Source organism: Coregonus lavaretus (genome assembly GCF_964263955.1).
Source record: "Coregonus lavaretus genome assembly, chromosome: 39".
In the NCBI taxonomy this organism is placed as follows: Eukaryota; Metazoa; Chordata; class Actinopteri; order Salmoniformes; family Salmonidae; genus Coregonus; species Coregonus lavaretus.
This window is the reverse complement of record NC_140026.1, coordinates 21,799,381-21,820,786: the sequence shown is the minus strand read 5'-3', so window position 1 is coordinate 21,820,786 and position 21,406 is coordinate 21,799,381. Positions and strand designations below refer to the sequence as shown.

Sequence of the window (21,406 nt, the reverse complement as noted above, 5' to 3'; positions counted from 1 at the left end):
CAGCCTCATACATAGCCATGGTATTTGTGGAATTCGTTTGGAGATCAACCAAGAGGTTGTCAGACCTATTAGATGCTAATCCCAAAGAACAACTACAATAACTGATCATTTAGAATCTTGTACTTAGGAAGGTCAAGATATCATGTGACAAATTGAAAAAGGAGACTTTGCATACTCCTCAGCGGAGCTATAACTATTGCAAAAAAATTGTGTTCAAAGAATAATTTAGTATTTTGTCCAAAAGTACATTCTGAAATAGATTCAGGCTGGGTCCCTTTGCCATGTGCCATCTTTTTAAGAATATATGTGGCAAGTAAGGAGTCATTTCACTAGTACAATAGAATGCTACAAGGCAGGTTTTACATAACATCCTCTTGCATGTAATGTTGCTGTTCTCAAACTGTCAATATTCAGTCTTGGCTTCCATTACCCACTATGACACAAGCATTATTCAATCTTCTCTAAACATCAATTGACCATTCCACAGTGAAAGCCATAGCAGAAAAATACAGGCTCAATAAATGAGTCAAAGGACTGCCTAAACATTGCATATGTTTTGTCATTTAGCCTTGATAGATTAATCAAAATGTGCATGTGATCTAAATACATTAACAAAATTGTAAACCATGACAGTTATAAATTGTGTAGATTCATGCAGAAAGTCAAGGCATCTTGCTGTTGGAGTTGTTCACAGCAGGTGAACACTGAAACACTGCCCCCTGCTGCCCATCTTCAGAACAGGTCATGCTCTCTCTATTCAGTCTGTACGCTGAATTTCCGATTGAGCTGACATATGCAGCGTTTACCGTGAATGCAGTCTCCGCCAATGCGGGAACATTGCCTTAATTTCAATTGTGCTTTAGGGCTGAACTTCCACAATACATATTTAACAGAGACCATAGAATCTGGTTGTTTGGTGTGCTGCTGCACATGGAGAATAGAAGACACTTTAATTGACCTATATGGTTTTCACTTTATCCATGTCAAAGGATAGTCTGGAATCCATACTGAATATTACTCAATTTCACGTGGATAGAACACTAGAACAGTCAGAGTTGCTGAAGCAGCAGCTACTCTTTATTGCTGGAGTCCACACAAAACATGACATAATACAGAACATCAATAGACAAGAACAGCTCAAGGACTGAACTACACACGTTTTCAATAAGAACAATAGAACCAACAAAGTTACAACTGACAGTTACACGCATACATAAATCAGTACATGTACATATGCCTGCGATGTATTTACACAACAAAAATATAAATGTAACAATTTCAAAGATTTTACGGAGTTACAGTTCATATAAGGAAATAAATCAATTGAAATAAATTATTTAGGCCCTAATCTATGGATTTCACATGACTGGGAATACAGATACAGTACCTTAGAAAAAAGGTAGGGCATGGATCAGAAAACAAGTCAGTATCTGAAGTGACCACCATTTGCCTCATGCAACACGGCACATCTCCTTCGCATAGAGTTGATCAGGGTGTTGATTGTGGCCTGTGGAATGTTGTCCCACTCCTCTTTAACAGCTGTGCGAAGTTGCTGGATATTGTCAGGAACTGGAACAAGCTTTCGTACAAGTCGATCCAGAGCATCCCAAACATGCTCAATGGGTGACGTCTGAGTATGCAGGGACATTTTTAGCTTCCAGGAATTGTGTACAGATCCTTCCGACATGGGGCCATGCATTATCATGCTGAAACATGAGGTGATGGCGGTGGATGAATGGCACAATGGGCCTCAGGATCTCATCACGGTATCTCTGTGCATTCAAATTGCTATCAATAAAATGCAATTGTGTTCGTTGTCCATAGCTTATGCCTGCCCATACCATAACCCCACCATGGGACACTCTGTTCACAACGTTGACATCAGCAAACCGCTCGCCCACATGAAAAAAAAATATTTTGCAACAAAAGTAGTGCACTGATTAACTCTTTAGTATTATCCCAGTTTACCTATTTGCTTATGACAGAATGTTTAAAAAAGGTATAATCTTCGTAAATGATATCATCGGTAGGACTGGTGGAGTTATGTCGCACATGCAGCTAACAAAAACATATGGAAATGTCTGCTCTACCCAAAATTACAACCAAATAATTGCAGCCTTACCGCAAAAGTGGAAGAGGAAAGTGGAAGGGGGAGAAAGTAAGGAACTTGTCTGTCGGCCTTGCATTAAAGAACATAATTGGTTAAGGAAAACTGTGATAAATAAAAAAGTATATCAGTTTCACTTAAGGACCAAAGGATTGACAGCCGTCCCATATAGATTGCAAAATAGTTGGGAAGAGATCTTTGACGTACCGATCCCATGGCATAGTGTTTATGAACTGACACGCAAAACGACACCGGATTCAAAAATTAGAATCTTTCAATTTAAATTATTCTATAAAATTCTTGCTACCAATAGAATGTTATTTATATGGGGGATACAATCTTCCCAGCTCTGCAGATTTTGCTGTGAAGAGACAGAATCATTAGATCATTTGTTTTGGTTCTGTCCATTTGTAGCTTGTTTTTGGACACAGGTCCAGGAATGGCTAAAGGATTGCAATATTTACCTGGAGCTAACCTTGCAGATAGCATTACTGGGTGATCTGAAAAGTCATAGTCAATCAATCAATAATATAATAATACTTTTAGCAAAAATGTTTATTTTTAATTCACAATCTGTAGCAATGAGAATAGAAAGGTTCAGAACCTTTGTAAAACATCACAGTACGGTTGAAATATATATGGCAAATAGAAATCCTATATGGATGGTGTTAAGAGATAGATGGGAGGTATTGAATAGAGTTGAAGGATGGGACTAATAACAAATAACAACAAATAATAACAAAGATAGCTAATAATGTAAGCATACTGTGTCCATAATAAGTATATAGGTTGTATGTTGGGAGCTTTTGGGAAAGAGCACAGTTAGAAAGATATGGCATATAGAAGCAAACCGGATGGACATCATGAAAATGATCGGAGAGGTTGAGAGTAGAAGTAGTTCAGGAGCAAAAATAAAATAAAAATAATAATAATAATAAATATATATATATATATATATATATATATATATATATATATATATATATATATATATATATATATATATATATATATATATATATATATATAATAGAATTATTGTAAAATTAACTCTGTCCATAAGGTGTAGATAGTAAGTATAGACCGGAAGTAGAGGCCTGGGCATTGTTGTTCACTAATTTACTCCAAGTAGGGAAAGGATGGTGGGGTTGAAAAGTAATAAAGGGGAGTATATATATATATATTTAAAAAAACATGGGGGATTGGAAGTGATGCAGACAATTACATTGATAGAAGATACAATCTATCTGCAATATTAAGCTGATCCATCCCCCCCCCCAAAAAAAATAAAGAATTAAAAAATATATATATATATATATTTTTAAAAAATTGTGCACTGGGCCTTTACTAGTATTAGCGGACCGGTATAGACGTCTGTAGCTAATGCTATTTTTTCAGCATCTCTGCTTTGGCAAAAAAGGTAGTTGTAAAATTAAGAACAGTATCTTGCAGGATTCAATAGTTGGAATTGTAAGAGTTGTTGCCCTGTCACTTTCGCTGCGATTGTCATTCTAATGGAATCCAGAAAGAACATTTACAAACATTTACATCAAAAGGTGCAAAGTTATGGACAAAGACACAAAACATCCACATCAAATTAAATATTTGTCTTGATCAAATAACATGGAAAACCTCTTTTTTTTGCTGTATTAATTGACCATCCTTACAAACCACTTAATGTAAATGTGCATTACTGTATTGTACATAGGCTGGTCATCTAGGTTTGTACCTGTAGGCTTTCCATCACCATGAAGAAAAGCAATGCACAATACAGTAATTGAGTACATTGAGACATCAAGTGGTTTGAGATGATGTGACTCAGTTGGTAGAGCATGGCGCTTGGAATGCAAGGGTTGTGGGTTCGATTCCTACGGGGGGTCAGTATGAAAATTTATGCACTCACTAAAATGGAAAAATAATGAGTAGACCATTAAGTATATCTAGAAACTGGAAAACATATATTAAGCAAGTATTTATCACAAAAGTAGTGCACTGGGCCTTTAATAGTCCTGTATTAGTGGACCGATATAGATGTCTCTGAAACTATAAAGCTGTCACATGACTCAGATGCGTCAGGGAAGTCAAATAAGGACAATGAACTTTGATCACACTCAACAGGCCATTGGAGCTGCTTTCACTAGTAGCAACATTAAGTAAAAATGTATTTAAAGTTGGATTACAAAACCTTCCACATCCTGTACAAATACGTCATCTTGTCAGTTTCTCATGTCACATGCAAGACAGCCAGGGCCAAACGGCAAAAACCAATGTGACAAAAAGACTAGTCATGTATTAGCAGACCCATATAGACTTCTTCAGCGCAGGTATTTTTTTTCCTTCTGCAATTCCCACGAGTGTAAAGGGATAGAATCATCCCTGGTTCCAAAATGAAAGCCGGGGGCATCGTCTGGAAATTGGCAAAAATAATGTCAAATTTGATTGGAAATTGACAAAAATAATGTCAAATGTGAACTATCAAATCAGAAGGAAGAAAAAGTTCAGAAGGCTTTTATTTCCCTCAGAAAGCTTGCATGTCCTCGTCAAAGAGAAAAATCATAATTCTTAACATTATGGCTTGATGATCAGGGAAATACACTATGGATTTACATGGAAAGAAATGTAATCTTGCATTGGGCTCAAGGGTTTCTCTGCTCCTTCAGATTTTCCTCAAAGAAAATGAAATCACTTCAAAGGATAATCACCAGAGGGGAAGAGTATAGAGCAGGGGTGTATAACTCATTCCATGGAGGGCCTAGTGTCTGCTGGTTTTAGTTTTTTCCTTTCAATTAAGCTCTAGACAACCAGGTGAGGAGAGTTCCTTACTTAGTGACAGAGCCCCACCTGTTTTGAGCCACTAGCGGTTCTGGGGGGGGGACAGTGCCCCTGTGACAACAAGCTTGGACCCCCTTGTGGCCCCCCTAAATGCGGAGTCTGAAATAATTATCACAGAAGAAATTTTTGCGATCATATGTTGTTCTTTTTTTTTTTACATCCGTTTTTAGACAGTGGCAAACGGAACACTAAAGTAACCCAACACATTTTCTAGTGGGACTCCTTTAGGCGGAACACAACAGTATTGTACCACATGGATCTGCAAGTTTTTTTCTATTCAGAAGTGTAAAGAAATTCGGCGCGAATAATATCGTTCAAGCAAGGAGGAGGAAATAACGAGAGGTGAGCAAAATGTTTAATATGTTGTATTTATAACATAGTTAACTATTAAACGCATTACAGAAGTGTAACGTTAGATCAGCTAATGTTAACCTGGCCGTTTGTTACTTTCTTTGTATTAATTAATGAATTGGCTTGAATCCTGGGCTATGTATTCGTTTGCATTGTTTTTGGTTTAGTTTTGTAGCTAATTCCAACAGTCAGGCATCGAAAATGTATGGCAATATGAAAAAGGATATAATATTTTATCAAAAACGCATGGTGCTGAGTGTTTTTAGTTAAACCACACTCAGTAAACGCATTGTAACGTTAAACGGTTAGACATGAAAGCTAGCTACCTAGCAAGTCAGTTATTTTCACTAAATGAATTAATAAGCTTGGTCCCCATTGCTTTTGCTCTCTAGTTCTCACCAAAAAGAGAAAAAGGGACATGTCCTTCCAAAGAAAAGGCAGAAAGTCAGACAGAGCCAGAGTGTTCAGGTGTGGAGAGAGCAGGTAGACTTGTCCATTGGAGAGACTGAGAGTGAAGGCATAGTAGAGCAGGAAAGTGAGACAGATGGAGCAGCTGAGGGGTAGGTAGAGGCTGAGAGTGAGACACCAACAGAGGAGCCATGTGTGTCCACAAGCAGTGGACAAATCAGGTTTGTGATGTTGAATAAATCTGTGGTTACTTGTAAAGCAGTGCAATTAGTCAGTGTGTATGGAAATGTGTCGGTTTATGAATGATCTCATTTAACATGCTATTGGGCTTGTAATATAGATATCAGATGGATTTCAGAAGTTGTCTGATGGCTATGGTATGTGTCTAAAATTACCCAAATAGATACTTTTAATTATAGTTTTTTTTTTCTTCAACAGATATCAGCAACCCCGGGAGGACACCGGTGCAGCCAGGGATGAACATGAACATGTCCTTTCTAGCTCAGCTGGTAGAGCATGGCGCTTGTAACGCCAAGGTAGTGGGTTTTATCCCCGGGACCACCCATACACAAAAAATTTATGCACGCATGACTGTAAGTCGCTTTGGATAAAAGCGTCTGCTAAATGGCATATTATTATTAACTCTGATGGGGGACAGGAGGAGGAGCTTCAAGGCAGCCTGGTACCACATCCACCCCTGCCTTGAATATTCAATAAAAAACGGACTGTTTTGTTACGCCTGCAGGCATTTTAGCCCTCCCAAAGTCTGACTGTATTTGATTCAAAATTGGGTTTTAACAACTGGAAGAAGGCACCGTACAAAGAGGGGGGAATTTGCAATTCATGCAAGGTCTGAGCGGCACAAACAAGCAATGATTACATGGAGACTATCAGAAAGCTGTAAAAAGTAATGCAACACTGGAAAATGCCCTAAACAAGGAACACAAATGGGTTCAAGAAAATCGAGACTATATTAAAACAATAGAAGTATTACTACTTACAGCCACACAAAACATTGCACAAAGAGGACACGATGCGTCTGATAATAAAGGGAACTTCATGGCAATCCTAGAAACAATAGCTAAGCATGACACAACTGTGAAAAAAGGTTGACTTCCATTCATAATGCAAAATACACAAGCAAAGGGATTCAGAATGAGGTTCTGTGCCCTTGAGCAAGGCACTTAACCCTAATTGCTCCTGTGGGTCGCTCTGGATAAGAACGTCTGCTAAATGACTATAATGTAGATAATGTTCGGCAGACATGGTTCGAACAAAAATTATAGAAGTGAAAGACAGTGAGGTCTTTAGCATAATGGCAGATAAAACAAAATATGTAAATAATAAAATAAGGAGCCTATATCTCTAGTACTCAGGTAATATTTCAGTGGAGCTGTCAGTGAGAGCTTTCTCCACTTTGAATCGGCTGATCGACTAGATGAAGCAGGGCTTACTTACAAAATCATACACGTATTAGAAAGTAATGGTCTTGAATACAAAAACAACCTAGTAGGCCAATCATATGACGCTGTCCCTGAGGTAGGACAGTTCTTCTCCTTACAAGAAAGACTGTCTTCACATCTGGGTTATATGTGCATAAAAAATGGCTTAGCGTACATAGAGAGATGTACCCAGGTGCACCTAGAGAGCTTCAGAGACTAAGTGACACTCGCTGGGCATGTCGATATGGCTCTACATACTATTATGGATAGATTGCCTGCCATTAAGTGAGTCCTGCAAGACAGTCCAGGAACACAACGGTGACAGATCTGTTGAGGCACAAGGTCTGCTTGCACAGATAGATTTACAATTCATTGTGTGCCTTGTTACACTCCATCAAGTTTTTGGAGAAGCAACATTTCTATCAGATATGCTACAGTTTATCACTTGACCTGTCAAACGCTGTTGATTTAGTTGAAGCCTTAGTTCAGACTTTGAACGACTACAGGGATGAGTCATGTTTTGATGACCTATGGAAAGAAGTTTTGAAAACAGCTGAACAATGTGATACTGCAAAATGACCAAAAAAAGCTAAGCTCTCAATTTAATGGAGACTGTGTACTCAGTACAGTCGGTCAGATTCAGAAATATACCGTTTTTGTACAACCTTTTTCTACCCTATTAGATCAGATGCTCAATGAGCTTAACAGACGGTTCTCTAGCAAAAACTGAAATAATGAAAGGCATCCTAACTCTAAACCCCAAATGTGATGCATTTCTTTTAAAAAAAGTCCCTGTTTTGCTAGAATGTATGAATCAAATATTGAGGACTTGGGGCATGAACTACATCAGTTCAGAATAATTTTACAAAGGAAAATACAGAGTGGCATGCAGAGACCCTCCAGTGTAGTAGAGCTAGCATTATTCATTGAGCCTTATAAAATAAGTTTTCTTTGAGCTCTAAACTGCAAAATAGCTGTTTCAATCCCTGTTAGTACCACTTCTTGTGAACAGATTTTCTGCACTAAAGCTGGTGAAAACATATCTTAGGTTCAGATGAGAGATTAAGCAATTTCTGTGTATTGAGTCAAGGAGGGCAAAGGCCTTGAATCTAGATGAAGTTGCTGATCTTTTTGCAAGAAACCACAAAAACCGTAGAATAAAGTTGATGTAGCTCAGGGTTCTTCAATTCCGGTCCTGGAGGGCCGAAACACTTCTGTTTTTTATTTCTACCTGGTAGTTAATTGCACTCACCTGGTGTCCCAGGTCTGAATTAGCCCCTGATTAGAAGGAGAGAATGAAAAACAGAGGTGTTTTGGCCCTCCAGGACCGGATTTGAAGAACCCTGATGTAGCTGATACTGAATATGTAATGCAAATGGAAAAATGTAATGGAAATGCAAATAATAAATAGTTCAATTATTATAAACATGGTCTTTTGCCTATTAATGCCTGCAATGCAGTGAAGAAAACAATATGATAATGTCTAATGTAACTGGCCCCTCTAACAGTACAACTGGCCCCCCCAGTTGAAATGGTCTAGAACCGGGGGGGGGGGGGGGGGGTATTAATACGTGTCACATACAGAGGTATTAATACGTGTCACATAGTTTGCAAACAATGAATTAATAAAGCCGCATACAAACATGGTCTCTTTTTTTGCTTTCTTGATTAAGGTAGCTCCAAAATGCAGGCGTTTCAGCCTAGCTCAGTGCTTTCTGTGGTGGTGAGGCAGCCAGCAGAAACTACGGAGCGTAGGTGTTGCTAAGAGAAAGTCTCTACTCTTCATTAGTGATGAGGATGGAGTCCTCCCTTAGGGAGTGGAGTACTTAGGAAGAGTGGGGATTCTGATTGGAGTGCTGAGATTGGACTAAGTGTGCACACACGATGCTTCGACGTGCTTAAATGTATTAGGCCTACCCACCCTGAAATTATTCAGCAAATTATTTGTAAAAGATAGGATGTGAAAAGGTCAATTTGTTATCGGAGAGGAGTTGAGGAAATTTGAAAAAGAACCTTTTTGAATAGAATGATCTTTATGCGTGCTAAAAGCCAAGGTGAGGGAAAAACAGAAAAAAAATAGATACCATAGAAATATGCACAGGTGGCTATAGATGTTCACTTAACATGGTGTCCATGATAAGAGCAAGAGCCTCAGACGTCGGTCGGGATAGAAGAGGGTCATAGCCTAAACGGTGAAAGGCCGTGGTAAAGTTGGTTTGAGATTCAGTATCCGCCAGACATTGTAACCTTCAAACTTCAATAGCTTGCAAATGATTTGAGATATACCTCAGGTTAGGCTCTTTATTCGTGAAAAAAGGTGTACAACCTTCCACAGGTCTTATTTCCCCAATTCTGACCAGAGTTTCATAATCTCACTGCAACGGTGCATTATCACAATATTCAAATTTCAATAGCTCTTACACCACGTGACTTTGCAACCTCATTTAAACTGTCCATTATTCCTTTCATAGAGGCAAGTTGCACTCCCTTTGGTTCTTTCATAAAATGTTGACATTTATGAATTGTGGCAGATCAGGGGGTTGTGTCAAGACGTTTACACAGATCAGACACGGACAGAGTATGATTAGCTCGGTTTCAAGGGTGTTTATTAATAAAATAATCAAAAGAAAAGGTTAGGTCTCCCTCATGAGATCCTCTCCAGGATACCGTCTCCAACTACACAGAAGTTACCTTACACCATGGTGGGGCTGTCCTTCCGTCCCTTCGCCCCGGCTGCCCCTCAGTAGGGCCTGAGTGTTCTGATGCATCTCCACTGCTTCCAGGAGGCCCTACAAGGTCTGGGGCACGCATAGGCTCGCTGCCCTCTTCATGTCGTGGGGTAGCGCCCGTACGAAGCGATCCAGGACTACATTGTCGAGGAGGGAGAGGGTGGATACGTCGGTTAGGAGCCATGCCCTGCTGGTGACGCGCAGAAGGTCGCTCATCTGGGCTCGGGGGGGGATGCGTCGGGTACGAACCTTCAGTCGTGGAACCGTTGAGCCAGGCTGTACCAGTAGCGTCTGAGTAGCTCCCGTTTGAGTCCATCATAGTTGCCGCCTGTTCATCGTTCAGGTCCCAATACGCCTTTTGGACATTCCCAGAGAGGAACGGGGCCAGCAGACTTGCCCATTTCGGCCTTGGCCATCCTTCCCATAGCGCTGTCCGTTCGAACGTACAGAGGTATGTTTCAATGTCATCATCTTCCGTTAGCTTGATTAAAAACTGGTTGGGATGGGATTCAGGAGACGCTCCTCCTTGCAGCTTCCTGACTTCCTCCACGCGGCGGACATTTTGTAGTCCCTGTTCCTCCAACGTTCGTTCCTGAACCGCTTGTTGGGCCCGGATGAACTGAGCTATCAACTCATCCATGCTGATGCTGTGTAAACGTCAACCCTGATCTGACCACATTATCAAGATGCCCGCATTCTCCACCACTTGTGGCAGATCAGGGGGTTGGGTCAAGACGTTTACACAGATCAGACACGGACAGAGTATGATTAGCTCGGTTTCAAGGGTGTTTATTAATAAAATAATCAAAAGAAAAGATTAGGTCTCCCCCATGAGACCCTCTCCAGGATACCGTCTCCAACTTCACAGAAGTTACCTTACTTCCCCCAGTCCTCTCTCATGCGCTGCCCTTCTGGTAGCTTTATGGGCCTTGCACAGCTGGTGAGCAATCCACCCTTAATTACTCACCAGCTCCCAATTAGGCCTGTCCGGGGAGCCCGTCGAGACCTGGCACGTCCAGCAGATGGAGCCACCGCCTCATGATGTATACTCCATCTGTTACCAGGCCTCGACGAGTCTCCCCCTGGTGGCTGACCTGCTGTACGCCACAGTATATATATTTATTTATACAAAATCACTTAAAATGCAATAGCTCCTTGACCAAGACACCTCAAACCAAATTTGGAATGTTCACATGGTAGTTTTCTGAACAGTGGATATATTTATTTTACCTTCATTTATTAGTTCAATTATTGACTTAGAATTTCAATAACTTCTTGATCTAATTGAGCAGCCGGATTGCAGTGGTAATGAAGCTGCCCCTGCCTCAGTTGTTAATTAATTTTGGGGTATGTTCTGTATCTCAGACCAGAGGGCAGGCGCTGGAAGAAGCCACACAGATTGTGAATTAAGTCCCCTGCTATTTGTGTGATGCCTTCTTCCTTGCCTGTGTCATACAGCCTTTAAAGGCCTGAGCACTGCTGCCCTCAGACAGCAGAGCCCATACTGACTACCTTCCTCAGCTTGATGTAACAGGTGGCAGGTGTAATAGCGACACAGGATTGTGGGAACTATGTCGAGGCGCATGTCTCCATAGCAGGTAAGTGTAAAATGTACTGTGTTTTCAGTGAAGTTGACGCTTCTGTATGTAATAGTCTCTGAGTCATTTACACCACGTCATCAGTGCGCAGCTAAACAATGTATGGTGGAAAACACTCGGTTTGTTATTTTGGATTAAAACAAAAACGCTATTCATAAATACGAATACAGAACTTTTTTTTTGCGTGGATTCCACGACACGGTTAGCTTTTAACAGCTAGGACCGCTATTTCTTGTCTCGGAATCCCGCTTAATTGACAGGTTGAAGCCTGCTTGACAGAGATGCTAAGCTGCTAGCCATCAAGCTAACAAAGTTAGTACCAGATGAGTTTTGCAATGGAGCCCTCTGTCTGGAGAACTAAATGAACGGTTCCAGTGCTGTAGGAGCTGTATATATTACGCTTTGTTTATGGACAAACCGGATCACTCGGAGTTCCAATGCGGCAATTGTTTACTTGCCGAGGATTATAGGCTTGAGGTGGCTTCCTTGATCACGCAGGTCGCCAGCCTACGTAAGAAACTGGGGAAAACGCAGAGTGGAATGTTTACATTTTCTACACCGGTGGCTGGACGGCGTTCGCGCTTGTTGGATGCATCTCCGCCTTGTCGTTTGTCGTTATCCGACTGGAGCTCCCCCATCTGATAGCGCCGTCGAAGGAGCACAGCATGAGGAGAAAGGCAATCAACGATGGTCGCATGTCACGAGCTGTGGAAGCCGAAGACAGCGACCTCCCGCAAAGCAGTCTACACTCCCAACGAGATGCCCGGAGCGGATACAAACAACAAATAGTTTCATTGTCCTGGAGCCTGATCTTCCTGCACCTTCCTCGCTGGGGGTGCCTGTGTCTGCGGCCGCAGTGCCTACTACTACGATTTCGAAGTCGGCAACCTTCTGTCCCTGCTCTGGATCGAGTGGGGCTTCTCCACCTGTCGGAGACCTGCATCCTGTGAAGCGTGGGAGTGGGCGAACTTCCTCGTCCTTCTCGCCAGCTGTGATTTTGGGCAGCTCCATGGTAAGAAATGTGATCGTTCCTGGTGCAAAAACAATGTCCTATCCCAGAGCGCGAGTAAATTACATTACTAAGCTGCTCCCGAACGTACTAAGTCAGGACATGGAAATCAATTCTATCGTAGTCTATGTGGGTTTTAATGACATTATGAAGGGCAGCTCTGAACAGTTGAAACTGGATTTTAAAGAACTGATTGACTCTCTGCTAGACACTAACAAAAGAAAACATATCTGGCCCTGTGCCCTCTCTGAATCGTGGCATTGAACGCTTTAGCAGGATTCTTGCTCTTCACAATTGGCTATGTGATTATTGCAGCTCAATGGGTGTAACTTTTGATGACAATTTCGACACCTTTTGGAAACAAAACACATTTTATTAGGAGGTTGGGATCCACCCAAATCATTTGGGTTCCTGGATCCTTTCACAGCATTATAAGGATGCGTTGAGACAATGACTTAGCAATGACCCAAGCCCAGCTCCTCTAATCCCTACCATTGTGACGCAGAGTTGTCAAAATGCTTCAGCAAATGTACATTACAACAGGAGCATCGGTAGACACAAGATAAGTAACCTAATTTATGTCCCTCTAACTGCCCTGAATGCCACCTCTGATCCTACAGCTATTGTATGCAGTAATCATGTGCCTAAGAACCAGATGTATACTGTTAGCACTGAGCCGGTGTGCCCTAGGAGGAAGTCCACTGTGTGCAGCTCACCCTGCACTAACATAAAGAACATGAGCACATCTACTGCTGCTAAGCTTCCCAGTAAAGCAATAAAACCAAGTAAGCATCCCAGAAGAAAAGTGCTCAAAATAGCACACGTTAACATATGTAGCTTAAGAAACAAGGTTCATGAAATCAATAATTTGCTAGTAACAGATGACATTCATATTCTGACTATCTCTGAAACTCACTTAGATAATACCTTTGGTAGCACTGGTAGCAATACAATGTTATAACGTTTTCAGAAAAGATAGAAATGCCAATGGTGGAGTTGTTGCTGTTTATATTCAGAAACACATTCCTGTGAAGATTAGAGAGGATCTCATGTTAAATACTGTTGAAGTAATATGGCTACAGGTTCATCTGCCTCACCTAAAGCCAATTCTGGTGGGAAGCTACTATAGACCACCAAGTGCTAACAGTCAGTATCTGGATAACGTGTGAAATACTTGATAATGTATGTGATATCAATAGAGAGGTATACTTTCTGGGTGATTTTAAATATTGACTAGCTTTCATCAGGCTGCCCACTCAAGAGAAAGCTTCAAACTTTAACCAGTGCCTGCAACCTGGTTCAGGTTATCAGTCAACCTACCAGGGTAGTTACAAACAGTACAGGAATTAAATCATCAACATGTATTGATCATATCTTTACTAATGCTGCAGAGATTTGTTTGAAAGCAGTATCCAAATCCATTGGATGTAGTGATCACAATACAGTAGCCATATCTAGGAAAACCAAAGTTCCAAAGGCTGGGCCTAATATTGTGTATAAGAGGTCATACAATACGTGTTGTAGTGATTCCTATGTTGATGTAAAGAATATGTTGGTCCGTGGTGTGTAATGAGGAACAGACAGACACTGCACTTGACGCATTTATGAAATTGCTTATTCCAGTTACTAATAAGCATGCAGCCATTAAGAAAATTACTAAAAACGGTTAAATCCCCGTGGATTGATGAGGAATTGAACAATTGTATGGTTGAGAGGGATGAGGCACAAGGAAAGGCAAATAAGTCTGGCTGCACAACCGATTGGCAAACGTATTGCAAATTGAGAAATCATGTGACTAAACTGAATAAAAAGAAGAAGAAACAACACTATGAAACAGGGATAAATAACAAGGAATGATAGTAAAAGCTTTGGAGCACCTAAAATGAAATTCTGGGAAAAAAGGCAAACTCAGCTCCATCATTCATTGAATCAGATGGCTCATTCATCACAAAACCAACTGATATTGCCAACTACTTTAATAATTTTTTCATTTGCAAGATTAGCAAACTTAGGCATGACATGCCAGCAACAATTGCTGACACTACACATCCAAGTATATCTGACCAAATTATGAAAGACAAGCATTGTAATTTTGAATTCAGTAAAGTGAGTGTGGTAGAGGTGAAAACATTATTGTTGTCTATTAACAATGACAAGCCACCGGGGTCTGACAACTTGGATGGAAAATTACTGAGGATAATAGCGGACGATATTGCCACTCCTATTTGCCATATTTTCAATTTAAGCCTACTATAATGTATGTTCCCCAAGGCTTGGAGGGAAGCAAAAGTCATTCCGCTACCTAAGAATAGTAAAGCCCCCTTTACTGGCTCAAATAGCCGACCAATTAGCATGTTACCAACCCTTAGTAAACTATTGGAAAAAATGGTGTTTGACCAGATACAATGCTATTTTACAGTAAACAAATTGACAGCAAACTTTCAGCATGCTTAATGAGAAGGACATTCAACAAGCACAGCACTTACACAAATGACTGATGATTGGCTGAGAGAAATCGATGATAAAAAGATTGTGGGGGCTGTTTTGTTAAACTTCAGTGCAGCTTTTGATATTATCGATCATAGTCTGCTGCTGGAAAAACGTATGTGTTATGGCTTTACACCCCCTGCTATAATGTGGATAAAGAGTTACTTGTCTAACAGAACACAGAGGGTGTTCTTTAATGGAAGCCTCTCAAATATAATCCAGGTAGAATCAGGAATTCCCCAGGGCAGCTCTCTAGGCCCCTTGCTTTTTTTCCATCTTTACTAACGACAAGTAAAGCCAGTGTGTCTATGTATGTGGATGACTCAACACTATACACGTCAGCTGCTACAGCAACTGAAATAACTGCAACACTTAATCAAGAGTTGCAATTAGTTTCAGAATGGGTTGCAAGGAATAGGTTTGTCCTAAATATTTCCCAAAATAAAAGCACTGTATTTGGGTCAAATCATTCACTAAACCCTAAACCTCAACTACATCTCGTAATGAATAATGTGGAAATTGAGCAAGTTGAGGTGACTAAACTGCTTGGAGTAACCCTGGATTGTTAACTGTCATGGGCAAAGCTATTGATACAACAGTAGCTAAAATGGGGAGAAGTATATCTATAATTAAGCGCTGCTCTGCCTTAACAACACTATCAACAAGGCAGGTCCTACAGGCCCTAGTTTTGTCGCACCTAGACTACTGTTCAGTAGTGTGGTCAGGTGACACAAAAAGAGACTTGGGAAAATTGCAGTTGGCTCAGAACAGGGCAGCACGGCTGGCCCTTAAAAGTACACGGAGAGCTAACATTAATGACATGTTAGTATCTCCTGGCTTAGAGTGGAAGAGAGATTGACTTCATCACTGCTTGTTTTTTTAAGAGGTGTAGACAAGCTGAATATACCGAGCTGTCTGTTTGGAATGCTGGCACACAGCTCGGACACCCATGCATACCCCATGAGACATGCCACCAGAGGTCGCTTCACAGTCCTCAAATCCAGAGCAGACTAGGGGAAACGCACAGTACTACATAGAGCCATGAATACATGGAACTCTATTCCACATCATGTAACTCAGTCAAGCAGTAAAATCAGATTTAAGGATGGATTATGGATTGTTTTATTGTATGTAAATTGTGGTTGGACCCCAGGAAGAGTAGCTGCTGCCTTGGCAGCCGCTAATGGGGATCTGTAATAAATACAAATACAAAACTGCTGAACCTCTCTACCTGTTAACAATTGAGGGTCAGCTTTCTCCACACAGTGATTTGCAATGTTTCACATTTATGTATTTTTTGTGTCTCATATGAATGGTGTGTAACTCTTTAATAGAAGCCATTGCTTATTACATGTCTATCACATGTTTATTACCAATTTTTTACGCATCTTTATTCCATGTTTCCAGACACTATGCTGAATGTAAATAGCAAAGTAAGGTACAGATACCACAAAAAACGACACCACTGAATGTCACATATCTCAGGATATTGAATGAGTCCATATCCTGCCATTGGAAATGTCCACGTGTGATATTCGGAGTAATCCCAATATTATAAACTCAGCAAAAAAAGAAACATCCTCTCACTGTCAACTGTGTTTATTTTCAGTAAACTTAACATGTGCAAATATTTGTATGAAAATAACAAGATTCAACAACTGAGACATAAACTGAACAAGTTCCACAGACATGTGACTAACAGAAATGGAATAATCTGTCCCTGAACAAAGGGGGGGTCAAAATCAAAAGTAACAGTCAGTATCTGGTGTGGCCACCAGCTGCATTAAGTACTGCAGTGCATCTCCTCCTCATGGACTGCACCAGATTTGCCCGTTCTTGCTGTGAGATGTTACCCCACTCTTCCACCAAGGCACCTGCAAGTTTCCTGACATTTCTGGGGGGAATGGCCCTAGCCCTCACCCTCCGATCCAACAGGTCCCAGACGTGCTCAATGGGATTAAGATCCGGGCTCTTCGCTGGCCATGGCAGAACACTGACATTCCTGTCTTGCAGGAAATCATGCACAGAACGAGCAGAATGGCTGGTGGCCTTGTCATGCTGGAGGGTCATGTCAGAATGAGGCTGCAGGAAGGGTATCACATGAGGGAGGAGGTGTCCGCCCCAGACCATGACGGACCCTCCACCTCCAAATCGATCCCGCTTCAGAGTACAGGCCTCGGTGTAACGCTCATTCCTTCGACGATAAACGCGAATCCGACCATCACCCCTGGTGAGACAAAACCACGACTCGTCAGTGAAGAGCACTTTTTGCCAGTCCTGTCTGGTCCAGCGACGGTGGGTTTGTGCCCATAGGCAACGTTGTTGTCGGTGATGTCTGGTGAGGACCTGCCTTACAACAGGCCTACAATCCCTCAGTCCAGCCTCTCTCAGCCTATTGCGGACAGTCTGAGCACTTATGGAAGGATTGTGTGTTCCTGGTGTAACTCGGGCAGTTGTTGCCATCCTGTACCTGTCCCGCAGGTGTGATGTTCGGATGTACTGATCCTGTGCAGGTGTTGTTACACGTGGTCTGCCACTGCGAGGATGATCAGCTGTCCGTCCTGTCTCCCTGTAGTGCTGTCTTAGGTGTCTCACAGTACGGACGTTGCAATTTATTGCCCTGGCCACATCTGCAGTCCTCATGCCTAAAGCACATTCACGCAGATGAGCAGGGACCCTGGGCATCTTTCGTTTGGTGTTTTTCAGAGTCAGTAGAAAGGCCTCTTTAGTGTCCTAGGTTTTCTTATCTATGACCTTAATTGCCTACCGTCTGTAAGCTGTTAGTGTCTTAACGACCGTTCCACAGGTGCATGTTCATTAATTGTTTATGGTTCATTGAACAAGCATGGGAAACAGTGTTTAAACCTTTACAATGAAGATCTGTGAAGTTATTTGGATTTTTACGAATTATCTTTGAAAGACAGGGTCCTGAAAAGGGGAAGTTTCTTTTTTTGCTGAGTTTATATGTCTAAAAGACACATCTAGATTCAGAATTTGTCAGGATATGGTGTATATACAAAAAACTCAAAATATGCATTGGAAATGGTCTGTATTCTCTAGAACAGTGGTTCCCAACTCCGGTCCTCCAGTACCCCCAACAGTACACATTTTTCTCAAGAGACCTCTCATTCTTCACTTCCCTCATCAACTGATCCCTGACCACTGTCTGCGTCCCCTCTGACTTCAAAATGGCCAGAGTCACACTTGACCACTTTGAAGTCAAAACCTACAGACCGGTATCCTTTCTTTCTTTTCTTTCCAAAACATTTGAGCATGCTGTCTCTGACCAACTCTCTCGCTAGCTCTCTCAGAACAATATTCTTGAACGTAACCAGTCAGGCTTCAAGACTGGTCACTCAACTGAGACTGCTCTCCTCTGTGTCACAGAGGCTCTCCGCACTGCCTAAGCTGACTGTCTCCTGTGTTCTCATTCTCAGCCTGAAGCTAGGACAGCAGAGTCCCTGCTGAAAACATTCAACCCTACCTCTTCAAAAAGTATCTTAAATAATCCCACTATCCAAGGATAGTGAGAACAACGATGGTCTTTTAACGGTTTAACAGCATTCAGGCAATGAGAAGTAGCATACAGCTTGCCTGCAAAGTTTTCCAATGCTCCGCAGCCTTACTTTATACCGTAACATCAGATGAGGACCCAGAGGGAGAACACTATCTTTTGCTCTTCCCCTGCCAGCCCATCAGAATGCCTGCAAACAGATTGAACCATAACGGTAACATACAAAATGGTGTACCCTTCAGGGTGAGCGATGAAGTAACAGAACTCTGAACATATTCTCATACAGAAGTTAGCCCTATTTGGTAAAAGACCAAGTACATATTATGGCAAGAACAGCTCAAATAAGCAAATCGAAACGACAGTCCATCATTACTTTAAGACATGAAGGTCAGTCAATGCGGAACATTTCATGAACTTTGAAAGTTTCTTCATGTGCAGTCGCAAAAACCATCAAGCGCTATGAAGAAACTGGCTCTCATGAGGAGCGCCACAGGACTGGAAGACCCAGAGTTACCTCTGCTGCAGAGGTTAAGTTCATTAGAGTTACCACCCTCAGAAATTGCAGCCCAAATAAATGCTTCACAGAGTTCAAGTCACAGACACATCTCAACATCAACTGTTCAGATGGGACTGTGTGAATCAGGCCTTCATGGTTGAATTGCTGCAAAGAAACCACTACTAAAGAACACCAATAATAATAAGAGACCTGCTTGGGCGAAGAAACACAAGCAATGGACATTAGACCGGTGGAAATGTGTCCTTTGGTCTGGAGTCCAAATTTGAGATTTTTGATTCCAACCGCCGTGTCTTTGTGAGATGCGGTGTGGGTGAACGGATGATCTCCGCATGTGTATTTCCCACCGTAAAGCATGGAGGAGGAGGTGTTATGGTGTGGGGGTGCTTTGCTGGTGACACTGTCTGTGATTTATTTAGAATTCAAGGCACACTTAACCAGCATGTCTACCACAGCATTCTACAGCGATACGCCATCCCATCTGGTTTGGGCTTAGTGGGACTATCATTTGTTTTTCAACAGGACAATGACCCAACACACCTCCAGGCTGTGTAAGGGCTATTTTACCAAGAAGGAGAGTGATGGAGTGCTGCATCAGATGACCTGGCCTCCACAATCCCCTGACCTCAACCCAATTGAGATGGTTTGGGATGAGTCGGACCGCAGAGTGAAGGAAAAGCAGCCAACACGTGCTCAGCATATGTGGGAACTCTTTCAAGACTGTTGGAAAAGCATTCCAGGTGAAGCTGGTTGAGAGAATGCCAAGAGGGAAAGGGTGGCTATTTGAATAATCTTGTTGTTTAACCCTTTTTTTTTTACTACAAGATTCCATGTGTTATTTCATAGTTTTGATGTCTTGACTATTATTCTACAATGTCATCTTTTAAATATAAAATAAAGAAAAATCCTTGAATGAGTAGGTGTGTCCAAACCTTTGACTGGTAGTGTATATCTGGTGAACCATTTTAGAAATTACAGCACTCTTTGTGTCCCCATTTTAGGGGACCAAAAGTATTGGGACAAACTCACTTAAATATGTATTAAAATAGTCAAAGGTTTCAGTGAGAAAGATACAGACGCACAAATATCATACCCCCAAGACATGCTAACCTCTCACCATTACAATAAAAGGGGATGTTAGCATTTTGGGGGTGGGGGTATGATATTTATGCCTCTGTAACTTTCTCACTCATTATTCACGATTCATTCAGGATTATCTGTAATCATAGTAGCATCCACATTAATGTAGATGTGTTTAGAAACATTATATTCTTATTTACAATAAAAGTGGCTCCAAAATGATAAAATACATTATTTACCATTCATTTTGATTGGGCACAAAATAATCTGAAACACACCAAAACAAACAGCAAATGCATCCAACAAGTTTGTAGAGTCACAAGCTTGATGTAATCATTGCGTGCTAGGAATATGGAACCAAATACTAAACGATTCACCCGATATGGATGAAAACACCCTCAATTTAAAGCTTACAGTCTGCACTTTAACCTCATAGTCATTGTATCATTTCAAATCCAAAGTGCTGGAGTATAGAGCCCAAACAACAAAATTGTCACTGTCCCAATACTTTTGGAGCTCTAATTTTAACAACTTGTGACTTTTCTGCCTTGCCTGTCTTTACAAAATTGCACTTGGTTAGTCACTGCATAAACGAGGCGAGGTGATGTGAGACAGGGTACTGACAGAGAAGACAAAAAACACCCTCTGATGTATATGTGTGTGTGTGTGGAGTGAATGGGTCAGTGAACTCAGCCCCTCCGTACACGCTGTGCGCACAGGCACACACCTCGGTAAACAGTCATTGCACCTCACCTCATCACTTGTCATGTATCTGAAAAGCATTGGGCTCCACAACTGCAATAACACAGTGCAATGTCACCTGTTGAACACACTTCACCATGGATGGAACATATAGCATTCAAATAAATACCCATGCTTTCAACTGAGCATGACTTTGTGTAGGCCTAATTACTGTTGACATTTTCACCTCTATATGCACTGTGCAGATTTCTATGATGTTCTACAGAGATTGGTTGTAGCATTACAATATACGTTTTATAGCTATTCACTGTTATAAACAGTCCCCTGCAAGCCAAAATGTTGAATAAAATTCAATTTCAATTTATCTGGGTGGTTGGTCCTTATGCAGAGGGGAACAAAATACCCACAGAGAAGTATTATTAAACATAGCTCTCGAGAACCCAAGCAGGCATACCCAGCCTCGGGTCTGAGTCAAAAGTATATGTCACAGTGCAGCCAATGTGTACTGTTCTAACGTTTATAAACGTTAAAAGATCCTCGTTTGCAATACGGTTTTGTAAACCTTTGGAATTCACTTTTTCATATCACAGATAAATTATTTAATTAATACAAAATATATGCTGACTGTTTTTT

General features: G+C 41.3%; 1 long non-coding RNA gene across 1 annotated transcript; it reads left to right on the top strand.

Moving 5' to 3' along the window:
- Positions 1–5,187: 5,187 nt before the first annotated feature.
- On the top strand, positions 5,188–6,446 carry LOC311112817. Its single transcript, XR_014610910.1, has 2 exons — positions 5,188–5,281; positions 6,137–6,446. It is a non-coding gene; the product is annotated as an uncharacterized lncRNA (long non-coding RNA).
- Positions 6,447–21,406: the final 14,960 nt, after the last annotated feature.